A 12,643-nucleotide genomic window follows, 5' to 3' on the forward strand; every position below is an offset into this window, starting at 1 on the left:
TATTGTTAAACTGTGAGAATTTCTATCTCATTTTAGGATTGTAATGATTTTTTAAAAACTATTTGATGAGTGTTTTTATATGCAAAAAGATGGTTTTGGCCTGCGCAATTTGGTGTCAAATGAGTGATTAAGGTCACCAGGGAAGTCAACATGATTGAGAAGTTAATCCCATGTCAGGTGTCATTACTCGATTCCACAAAGTCAATTATAACTTTACCAAATGCTAAGCAATCTGTCTGCATACAGCTCCTCCAACCTGAAAAATACACAGCTACACAGGCAAAAATATTGTAGTGATTGTAACAAGGTCAGCTAGGTGGTCCTCATAGAATAGGATTTCCTTTATTGGACCAGATTATCAACTACAATCAGGGAGTCCGGGCTGACAGATAAGAACAGGAATGTCAGACATCTTTTCACTATCAGAGCCGGATCAGTGTCAAGGCCTCTCCATGTGTAAATAAAGGGTGACTTGGTGATGACATAGTGGCCTCTGTGGAGTTATTTGAAACATGTTCAAACATTTTGGAGATGAAAGAGAGGTTAAGGGTGAGGCAACAGTTTGCAAGGTCAGAGGAGTAAAAGGTATTTTATCCTGATACCTGATGATGGCAGATTTGAAAACCAGTCCTTCAGGAAAATACATACTTCATAACATTAACTAATATGGAGTACAGAAGAGGAAGTAGGATGGTGAACAATTTGTTCAGTAGCTAAGTAAGCTTGTCCAAAATGTACAAAATGTTCATGCATAAAATTATTCACATAGATCAAAAATCAGATATGGAGTTTTCTTGGGATTATTGCCTCAGAGCCAACCTATGCCAATTTTTTGGGTTATATTGCTTTCCGAGACTTTACTTTCTCTTTCCTTTACATAAATGTACAGATGAACACAAGCATAAGAATTGTGATGTTATTTAGTTTCTTATTTCCTTGGCCACAGAAAAAGGTGAAGCTCTATCCCATTTCACTCTGATTTCACTGTTCTTGGCCTCCTAGGGTGTTAAAATAAAATTCAACAGAACCCCTGAAGAAAAGGCCCTCACATTTCACAGGGCACTTTGCAGTCCTCTGGAAACAACATTGAGTTGAAGAGTTTCAGAACCCATTGCTTCCATTTCCTCAGGCAGCCAATACTAATAATGTTTCTGTAATCCCCATTTACACCACCTCTAAATTCATGTTTATTTCTGTACCACACTTTTTTGCCTTACAGTATTGTTATTTTTGTCACTGAATTACTTTCCTTTTATTCTGAACTACTGCCTCACAATACCAGGGGCCTGGGTTTGATTCCTGCATTGGGTGACTGCCTGTGTAGAGTTTGTACATTCTCCAAGTATTGTGTGGGTTTCCTCCAGGTGCTCCTGTTTCCTCTCACAGTGCAAGTGAGGTCTATTGGCCATGGTAAACTGCCCTGTCCAGGGATGTGCAGGTTAGGTGGGTTAACCATAGTACAATGTGGGGTTATGGGGACAGAGTGTGTCTGAGTGAGATGCTCTTTGGAGGATTGATGCAGACTCGATAGGCTGAATTGTCACTTTCTGCACTGTAGCGATTGTATGATTCTACTCAGTGGGTCTGGTAGCAGCTGTGGAAAGAGAAACAGAATTAATATTTCAGGGTGATAAGTTTAATCAGAATCTTTTCCCCATGACTCTCAGCCAAGATCAAGTGGTGCAACATTTGACAAGGATCCATGAGCTAAATGGTCTAATTCTGCATGTATATCTTATGGTCTTATGGACTTTCGTCCTTCCTTGGTTTATCATCAACTGTCAGTCAATTCGAGGATGATATCTACTGCATTTACAAATTTCTTTCATGGGTCTTTGTGTGACTGAATGGGCCAATTGCAGATCTGTAGGCTGATAAGGCAAAATGTCCCATGAGGCAGTGGTATCCAGAGCACAGGATTGTTTCACGTGGGATACCCCATGGGAAAATGTGAGGTGTTATGACATGGGGTAAACCCCTCTGCTAATTTAAACCCGACACACAGACAAGCTCACCTTGCACTGTGATCTGTTAAATTTTGAGAGGCAAAGAACTATCCCAGATTACACTATTTAAAGTAAATATGAATAATTTTATTCTTTACACCCAACTGAGAACATTAAAACCAAAAATATTTACGACTCCTTTCTCTTAAACCTGTCCTTTACCTCCCACTCTACAATACTGGTCCGATAAAAAAACTCCCAATTACGATTGACAACAAAAACGACATTTCAAAACCAGCCAGATGTCGATTCTCCTTCGTAGATTTTTCTCTACATTTCCCTGGGTCATCTTTTCTTCGGTCGTCAGCTGCACAACTTTTCTTAAGGACATGTACTTTTCAGAGAACCATTCGGCGAGCAGTCTGCACTTGTTGGTGCTCTTTGCAGTTCTCCCACTAACTGTTCAAAATGTCTGGTTTTATACCATACAACATTGGATCATTTTATTGGTTTGATGTCATCACAAATAGTAAAATTGAAATTAAACTGGATTTTGGTATCTGGGGCATAATTTAAAGTAATTGGTCGAATTTGAATTTGTTTTTGTTCTATGGCAATGCAACCCCTGCGATTTAAGAATATACATATAGTCGGGCTGCCAGAATGAGAAGAAGATGAGCAATTGGTCATCTTCCTGGAGCAATGGCTCACACAGCTCCTGGAACAAAGAGTGAGTCACTGAGTACAAAATAATTAAACCCCTTAAATAAGCCTTGGTAGCCGCGTGCAAATGGAGTGGGCCCACCAGATCACAGTGTGCAGGCCCCAGTTGGATCAGTGCCCCAGCCCGGTCCTTGTGCGATTCCTATGCTATAAAGAGAAACAAATGGTTATGAAAGTCTCCAGAACACTGGGGAAAGACTCACAGGCCCTCATTTACAAGGGATCGAAAATCATGCTTTCTCAAGACTTTTCTGGGGCTGAGATCAGAAAAAAGAAATCCTATGATGAAGTAAGGAAGAGGTGGATAGATTCGAACATTCAATATTCTGAGGTACCCGGCAATATTGTGCTTCAGTCACTGAGGGTCAGTTTATAATTTTGACTCAGCAAAGAAGGCAAAGGATTTCAGAGATACTGTAAAATAGACTGGCTGGGTCAAACTTTATGGACAATAGTGTATCCTTTGCTCTCTCGGCTGTTTATTTTATATGCTAGGCTTTGTTCTGATAACATGTGGGTTTTTTTTCTTTCTTTCCCTTTCTTGTGATTATTGTGAATTCCTGTTATTCCCTTTGTTTTTTCTTGGCTTTGAGGTGGTCATTTCTTTTATCGATAACAAGTGGGGTTGATGTATAGGGGATGGGATGGATGCCCACTTTTAATTTCCAAGTGTATAAGGTATATGTTTCCTTTGTTTTTGTATTGCTTGGGTTTTGGGCACGGCTGTAGCCAGAAGGAGTCATGGTGGTATTCGTGAGTAGGGTGAGTGCCCCCTATGGGCAAAGGGGGGAAGTCTCCAGCTATTTGTTTTTTGTTTAGTTTAAGAGCCATGATTAGAATTTTTGCTTTGGTAGTGTCTGTAGTGGTAGTTTCTAGATTTTACAAATCCTGTTTGGTCTCCACTTGATATGCTATGAGTAGGCGTCTTCTTCACAGGGGTCCACGAACCACCTTAGATGGGGTTATGGCTAGTTGTTCATTTAGATGGTGCACCTGGAACATAAACGGGAGTCACTCACTGGTCAAAAGAAAGAAAGTGCTCTCAAATCTCAGAGGGTTGACATTGCTTTGCTGCAAGAAACACACTTGAATGTTAAGGAGCATTTAAAATTACAGCAGGGAGGGTTTGGCAGGGTTTTCTTTTCATCTTTTCATTTAAAAGTAGAGGATTAGTTATATTAATACAGAAGAACCTTTCATTCCAGGTAACAGACCAAATTAAGGATGAACATGGGCGGTTTGTTATCCTCAAAGCCTTAGCATATGGGGAGGAGTATGGCATCTTGAATGTCTACGGCCTCCTGGCACACCCTCTTAAATTTGTAATTGATGCACTCTCTAGATTAATGGCTCTTGGGGTGCATGGCATGATTATGGGGGAGACTTTAACTGTCTCACGGATCCTGGGTGGATAGAATGCCAAGGGGTCTCTTGGTTATCTCCCCGCAATCCAAACAGTTGGTGGACTTGCATGAGGAGTTGGGGTTTGTGGATGCATGGAGGTGTCTTCACCCTCGGGGGGGGATTTTACATTTCACTCCAACCCGCCCAAGTGCCAAACAAAGATCGATATGCTCTTTGTCCCATCAATCTGTATGGATTCAGTGCTGTCCTGTAAGATTGGGAATTTAGCCATTTCGGACCATGAGACAGTGTACTTGGAGGTCAAGGTCAGGAGTAATAGAACAGATATGTGGCATTGGCACATGGATCCATTTCTTTTGAAAGACCGCAAGTTTATTGAATACTTTACACGGGAATTTACGACTTTTTGGGACATTACCTCGGATACAGCCAGGAATGCATCAGTGATCTTGGAGACTACCAAGGCTTATTTAAGGGGTTTAATTATTTTGTACTCAGTGACTAGGAAGAGACAGAGGAGAGAGCAGCAACATATACTTGAGGCCTGGCCGAAGACAGTCAAGTAGGCATACTATGACAGACGTCTGTGACTAAGTTACAGAGGGTGACAGCTCGACGGGCTGCTTTGAACTCTGTACTCACCCAGGCAGCGAAGAGAGAAGTCTTCTTCACAAAGCAAAGACTATTTGAGTATGGTGACAAGCCAGGTAAATACTTGGCATATCTAGCCAGGAAGAAGAGTGCCCTGCAATTTTATTATGTCCATTAGGGAGGATACTGGTATTCTCACCATGAGTCTAAAAAAGATCAATGCATTATTTGGGAAATCCTATACAGAGTTATACCGATTGGAAGGTTGTGAGGATGGGTGGCAAAGGTGGAATCCTTTTTTGAGAACCTGGATCTCCCATATATTACTGCAGAGCAGGCCTATCTTTTGAATGTCCCTATAACAATACAAGAGGTACAAGATGAGGTAAGGCAGCTCCAAAGTGACAAAGCACCTGGCCCGGACGGATTCCCGAGTGAATGAGAGTCATAGGGATGTACAGCATGGAAACAGACCCTTCGGTCCAACCTGTCCATGCCAACCAGATATCCCAACCCAGTCTAGCCACACCTGCCAGCACCAGGCCCATATCCCTCCAAACCCTCCCTTTTCATATACCCATCCAAATGCCTCTTAAATGTTGCAATTGTAACAGCCTCCACCACTTCCTCTGGCAGCTCATTCCATACCCATACCACCCTCTGTGTGAAAACGTTGCCCCGTAGGTCTTTTATATCTTTCCCCTCTCACCCTAAACCTATGCCCTCTAGTTCTGGACTCCCCAACCCCAGGGAAAAGACTTTGCCTATTTATCCTATCCATGCCCCTCATAATTTTGTAAACCTCTATAAGGTCACTCCTCAGCCTCCGACACTCCAGACAAAACAGCCCCAGCCTGTTCAGCCTCTCCCCATAGCTCAAATCCTCCAACTCTGGCAACATCCTTGTAAATCTTTTCTGAACCCTTTTAAGTTTCACATTTTTCCCATAGGAAGGAGGCCAGAAATGCACGCAATATTCCAACAGTGGCCTAACCAATGTCCTGTACAGCCGCAACATGACCTCCCAACTCCTGTACTCAATACTCTGATCAATAAAGGAAAGCATACCAAATGCCTTCTTCATTATCCTATCTACCTGCGACTCCACTTTCAAGGAACTATGAACCAGCACTCCAAGGTCTCTTTGTTTAGCAACACTCTCTAGGATCTTACCATTAAGTGTATAAGTCCTGCTAAGGTTTGCTTTCCCAAAATGCAGCAGCTCGCATTTATCTGAATTAAACTCCATCTGCCAGTTCTCAGCGCATTGGCCCATCTAGTCAAGATCCTGTGTAATCTGTCTTCTACCTTTGAGACAGTTCGGTATCCAAATGGCTAGTTGTCCCTGTAATCCATGAGATCTAACCTTGCTAATCAGTCTCCCATGGGGAACCTTGTTGAATGCTTTACTGAAGTCTGTATAGATCACATCTACCACTCTGCCCTCATCAATCCTCTTTGTTACTTCTTCAAAACACTCAATCAAGTTTGTGAGACATGATTTCCCACGCACAAAGCCATGTTGACTATCCCTAATCAGTCCTTGCCTTTCCAAATACATGTACATTCTGACCCTCAGGATTCCCTCCAACAACTTGCTCACCACTGAGGTAAGGCTCACTGGTCTATAGTTCCCTGGCTTGTCCTTACCACCCTTCTTAAACAGTGGCACCACATTTGCCAACCTCCAGTCTTCCAGCACCTCACCTGTGACTGTCAATGATCCAAATAACTCAGCAAGAGGCCCAGCAATCACTTCTCTAGCTTCCCACAGAGTTCTCGGGTACACCTGGTCAGGTCCTGGGGATTTATCCACCTTTACCTGTTTCAAGACATCCAGCACTTCCTCCTCTGCGATCTGGACATTTTGCAAGATGTCACCATCTATTTCCCTACAGTCTATATCTTCCATATCCTTTTCCACAGTAAATACGGATGCAAAATATTCATTTAGTATCTCCCCCATTTTCTGTGACTCCACACACAAAGGTCGCCTTGCTGATCTTTGAGAGCCCTATTCTCTCCCTAGTTACCCTTTTGTCCTTAATGTATTTGTAAAAACCCTTTGGATTTTCCTTAATTCTATTTGTCAAAGCTATCTCATGTACCCTTTTTGCCCTCCTGATTTCCCTCTTAAGTATACTCCTACTTCCTTTTTTACTCTTCTAAGGATTCATTCGATCTATCCTGTCTATACCTTACATATGCTTCCTTCTTTTTCTTAACCAAACCCTCAATTTCTTTAATCATCCAGCATTCCCTATACCTATCACCCTAACAAGAATATACTTTTTCTGGATTCTTGTTATCTCATTTCTGAAAGCTTCCCATTTTCTAGCCGTCCCTTTACCTGCGAACATCTGACCCAATCAGCTTTCGAAAGTTCTTGCCTAATACCGTCAAAATTGGCCTTTCTCCAACTTAGAACTTCAACTTATAGATTTGGTCTATCTTTTTCCATCATTATTTTAAATCTAATAGAATTATCGTCACTGGCCCCAAAATGCTCTCCCACTGACATCTCAGTCACCTGTTCGATAAGGGGGTTATAAATATGTTAGCTGAGCCAATGTTGGGTATGCATAGCCATTTGTACAGTCAGAACTGCCTTCCGCCCTCTCTCAGGGAAGCTAATATCTCTCTTATTTTTAAGAGAAGGTAAGATCCTGAGGACTGTGCCTTGTACAGACCTATTTCGCTGCTGAATGTAGACTTTAAAATCTTGTTGAATATGGTGCAGGTGTGCCAGCAGAGGGCAATCCCGAGCTTGATGATCTCCTTTGACGCAGAAAAGGTGTTTGACTAGGTGGAGTGGCTGTACCTCTTTAATGTCTTGGAACATTTTGGTTTTAGGGGGGCCTTTGCCAGGTGGGTGGCTATATAGCAATCCCACGGTAGTAGTCCTTATGAACGGAATAAAATCAGATAACTTTAGTATTAGGAGAGGCAACTGACAATGGTGCCCTATTGCGCTGTTGCTATTCATTTTAATGATTGAACTGCTGGCGGAGGCTATTCGCAAGGATTCTGAAATAGCTGCACCAGAAGTGGGAATAGGAGAGCATAAAATCACCCTCTACACTGACAATGTTCTTCTCTTTTTGGCTAACTCAACAAAGTCTCAGGGACAAAGTCTTATGCCCCTGCTAATACAAAGATTAATTTATTTGGTACTTTTTTGGGGTGTAAAATTGATTTTACGAAACCAGAAGCCATGCCTGTGGAGGGGTCTTGTGGGTGTACCTAACCTGGAAGATGGAACATGATTTCCTTTGAAGTGGTCACAAAAAGGTTTCCTGTATTTGGGTATTTTCATTATCCCTGCTTTTCACCAATTGTACAGAGCTAATTCTTTAAGAAACTAAAATAAAATGTTCAGCTTTGGGAAGGGTTACCAATATCATGGTTAGGTCGAATAGCTCTGATTAAAATGAATGTTCTTCCTTGCCTCTATACCCCGTGAAAATGCATCCGTTGTTGCTGCCTAGACAAGCTCTGCAGAGGCTTAATGGCTGGCTCAGATCTTTTATTCTGCACCGCAGGCATCCTCTTATTAAATTTGCTTAGCTGTAACTTCTACAGGAAATGGGAGGGGTAGATCTCCCAGACTTTAAACGATACCAAATAAGCTTCTTATTGTCTTATGTCAGTAATTGGGTGTGCAAGGATCTGGGGTCAATATTAGTCAACATTGAGGCCTCCCAGACAAAGTGTCCCCTTCTTAATTTCTTATTTATAATAGGATGAAAACTGTTGCGAAGCACTGTGAAAGTCTGATCGTTATAAACATGGTCAAAGCGTGGAGAACAATGCAGTAGAGTGAGGGTAATCTACATAAGACTTCCCCATTCACCCCCTTAGTAGGAACATCAGGATTCAGGCCAGGATTGATGAATTCTGGCTTTAAGGTATGGGAAACAAAGGGAATCTCCTGTCTGGGAAATCTATTTCAGGGAGAGATGTTGATGTCTTTTGACCAGTTGAGTCATAAATATGGGTTATCCAGTAGGGACATCTTCCGTTATTTTCAGATCAGGGACTATATACAGAAAAGGACCAAGCTCTTGGCTTAGCCCTATAAGTCCAATATGGAAAGAAGAGTGCTTCAGAGCGCGGGCACTCTTTTGGACAGTACCCTGTATCATCGACAGAGAGGAGGTGCCTTGGAAAATATGGAAAGACTTTACGGGGTCTGGAATCATGAACTGGAAGCAGAAATCTCATTGGAAGAATGGGAGTATATCTGGGAGAATGTGAAAAAGATTTTGATTTGCAATAAAGCACAGGCCATGCAACTAAAGATTGTCCACAGGGCCCATTTGGCTTCAGACTGGCTAGCAAAATTTAAGAAAGGAGCATCTCCCAAGGTGCCATAAATGCAAAACCGATACCGATAACCTCACATACTGCTTGTGGTCATGCCATAAGGTACATAGGTACTGGGATGCCCACAGCCAATGTATTGGAGGGGACTTTGGGAAAGTTAAGACGAATCCGGCATGCCTTCTTCTGGGAATGCCGAAGCTGCCTTCAAAGATGAACACGGGAAGAGACTATTCAACATTCTCATTTGTTGTGCAAGGAAGAACATCCTGATGTACTGGATCTTGGAAAACCCCTCAGGTCTTACGGGATAGCATTGGTTAATGATGGAGCATGTCTCCCTAGACTCTCTTGTGAATGCAGTGCACCAGAACACTGAGCTGTTCTTTAAGATGTGGCAGCCCTTTTTAAATCACATAGATGCAGACTTGTCAGCGATATAGACTAGTGCCTTTGTGTAGCTATGAAGACCGGATTTGGCGGTCCAGGGGCCCTGAGTGGAGGAAGCCTGAATAAATATGGGCATATTAACTGATGCTCCTGTTGATAGGAGCTTCCGTGGGGGAGTATTGAGTGGTGTAATTTAATTTAAATAAAGTTGTTAGTTTAGTTCAATTTAAGTTAATTTAATTTGTTGTGTTTATTTATTGAATTGTAGTGTGGGAAGATTGTTCTGTGTCTTTGCGATTGTTTTGGTTTGTCCTATACAGTAGTAAGTAGTTTATTATTATTGTTGTTTTACCATTAAATTGCTATTTCATCTTTTGTACATTTATAATTTTGGAAAAAATAAAAACCTTTTCCAATAAAAAAAACCTGTTAAATTGCTTGTACTTAGCCAAAATACCAATAGATGGCAGCAAAACTACTTCAGTCATTTTTTTTATATAACAAAGAAGACAATGTCTTTTGTGGATATAGAGTCATCAAGATGTACAGCATGGAAACCTGTCCATGCCAACCAGATATCCTCACCTAATCTAGTCCCAATTGCCAGCACTTGGCCCATATCTCTAAAAACCCTTCCTAAAAATATACCCACCTAAATGCTTTTTAAATGCTGTAATTGTACCAGCCTCCATCACTTCCTCTGGCAGCTCATTCCATACATGCACCATCCTGTGCATGAAAACATTGTGCCTTAGGTCCCTTTTAAATCTTTCCCCTCTCACCATAAACCTATGTCCTCTAGTTCTGGACCCCAGGGAAAAGACCTTGTCTATTTATCCTATCCATGCCCATCATAATTTTATAGATCTCTATAAGGTCACTCCTCAGCCTCCAACACTCCAGGTACAACAGCTCCAGCCTATTTAGCTTAAATCCTCCAAACCTGGCAATATCCTTCTAAATCTTTTCTGAACCCTTTCAAGTTTCACAACATCTTTCTGATAGGAAGGAGACCAGAATCGCAAGCAATATTCCAAAACTGGCTAAACCAATGTCCTGTACAGCCGCAATATGACCTCCCAACTCCTGTACTCAATACGCTGACCAATAAAAGAAAGCATCCCAAACGCCTTCTTCACTATCTTAACTACCTGCGACTCCACTTTCAAGAAACTATGAACCTGCACTCCAAGGTCTCTTTGTTCATCAACACTACCCAGTATCTTACCATTAAATGTAAAAGTCCTGCTAAGATTTGCTTTTCCAATGCAGCACCTCACATTTATCTAAATTAAACTCCATCTGCCACTCTTCAGCCCATTGGTCCATCTGATCAAGATCCCATTGTACTCTGAGGTAACCTTCGTCACTGTCCACTACACCTCCAATTTTGGTGTCATCTGCAACCTTACTAACTATAATTCCTACATTCATATCCAAATTTATATAAATGACAAAAAGCTGCGGATAAGCACCAATCCATGTGGCACTTCATTGGTCACAGGCCCCAGTCTAAAAAGCAACTCTCCACCACCAATCTCTGTCTTCTACAGTTGAGCCAAGTTCTGTATCCAAATGGCTAGTTTTCCCTGTATTCCATGAGATCTGACGTTACTATCCAGTCTACCTAACCTTTATCAAATCTCGTACAAACAATTGAGAGAAACTCTTTTTTTTATTTTACTTCACATGCAATATCACTTTATTACCCCTTATATCCTATCTTGGAAGCAGAGAATCTTGCTGTAATCCCATAGTGTCAGCATCCAATCTTTATCCATTTTGCAAGTGAGAATTTAAAGGCTTAGACAATGAAGACAGAGGGCACAGGTCAGATTTGATAGCCTTGAGAATGGAAGATTAAGTGATTATCTAAATGTGTTTTAAAGAAGATTCAAGGGTTTGAGAGGGGATAAAAACCATTCTTATTACAGCAATGCCCAGAACAAGGCTGAAGTCGAGCTACATTGGGGAAATGAAACAAAATAAATGACCACTTTTCAGAACACCTACATTCCTGAGCTTCCTATTGCCTGCTACTTCAACACACCACTGTGTTCCCTGAAAATATGTCTTGCATATTCAAATTGAGATTATTAATCTAACCGGTAGGAAGTGGTAATAACACTGATCCCAAAAGGATACCACAGCACACTTATATCCTATCTAAAAATACAAATATTCACCTATTTGCTTTGCCTTCTGCTTCTTAACCAATTTCACATCCATGAAGCCAATTCTCCTTTAATCCCATGGCTTCAATTTTTCTGACAAATCTGTTAGACAGTACTTTATTGATAAAGGCAACATTATGAAGTATCAGTGGACATGTATATAAAAATCGGAGAAAGTGAGGACTGCAGATGCTGGAGATCAGAGTCGAAGAGTGTGGTGCTGGAAAAGCAAAGGCAGCTCCGACAAGCAGGAAGGTCGATGTTTCAAGCATAAACTCTTCATCAGGAATGAGGGGGGTAGCCCAAAGAAGCTGAGAGATAAATAGGAGGGAAGTGAGGCTGGGGGGGGGGGAACGTTGGTGGCGTGAAAGGTGAGGATCCAGTTGCAATTGTGGGGGGGAGTTCAAGGGCGCAGGTGTGGGAAGTGGAGGAGATGCACTTGAGGGCATTGTCAACCACATGGGAGGGGAAATTGTAGTCTTTGAAGAAGGAGGCCATTTGGGATGTTCTATGGTGGAATTGGTCCTCCTCTGAGCAGATGCGGCAGAGGCAGAGGAATTGGGAATAAAGGATAGTGTTTTTATCGGAGGTGTAATCCAGGTAGATATCCATGTTGAGTCGATCACTGGAAAAGGAGATGGAGGTCCAGGAAGGGGAGGGAGGTGTCCAGGATGGTCCAGGTGAACTTGAGGTTGGGATGGAAGGTGAAATTGGTGAACTGTTCAATATCCTCGTGGGAGCACAAGATGGCGCCAATATAGTCATTGATGTAGGAAAAGGTGGGGAATGGTGTCGGTGTAGCTGCAGAAGATGGACTGTTCCACATACCCAAAAAAGAGACAGGCATAGCTGGGTCCCATGCTGTCGCCCATGGCTATCCCTTTGGTCTGGGGAAAGTGGAAGGATTTGAAAGAGAATTGTTGAGGGTGAGGACCAGTTCCACCAATTGAACGAGTGTGTCAGTGAAAGGGTATTGGTTGGGTCAGTGGGAGAGGAAGAAACTGAGGGCTTGGAGGCCTTCATCATGGCGGATGTTTGAGTAAAGAGACTGGACGTCCATAAAGACAAGGCGTTGCGGGCCGGGGAAATAAATGTCATAGATGAGGTGGAGGGCATGACTGGTGGCCCAAA

The 12,643-nt window shown here is 42.1% G+C and overlaps 1 long non-coding RNA gene across 2 annotated transcripts in view; it reads right to left on the reverse strand.

The window, feature by feature from the left end:
- LOC132826750 (uncharacterized) overlaps positions 1–12,643 on the reverse strand; it is a 25,573-nt gene continuing 12,930 nt past the window's right edge. For both annotated transcript variants that reach the window (XR_009645909.1, XR_009645908.1), the window contains exon 3: positions 1–1,594. This is a non-coding gene — a long non-coding RNA (uncharacterized LOC132826750). The remainder of the gene's footprint in view (positions 1,595–12,643) is intronic.

This window comes from Hemiscyllium ocellatum, chromosome 23, assembly GCF_020745735.1.
Source record: "Hemiscyllium ocellatum isolate sHemOce1 chromosome 23, sHemOce1.pat.X.cur, whole genome shotgun sequence".
Taxonomy (NCBI): domain Eukaryota; kingdom Metazoa; phylum Chordata; class Chondrichthyes; order Orectolobiformes; family Hemiscylliidae; genus Hemiscyllium; species Hemiscyllium ocellatum.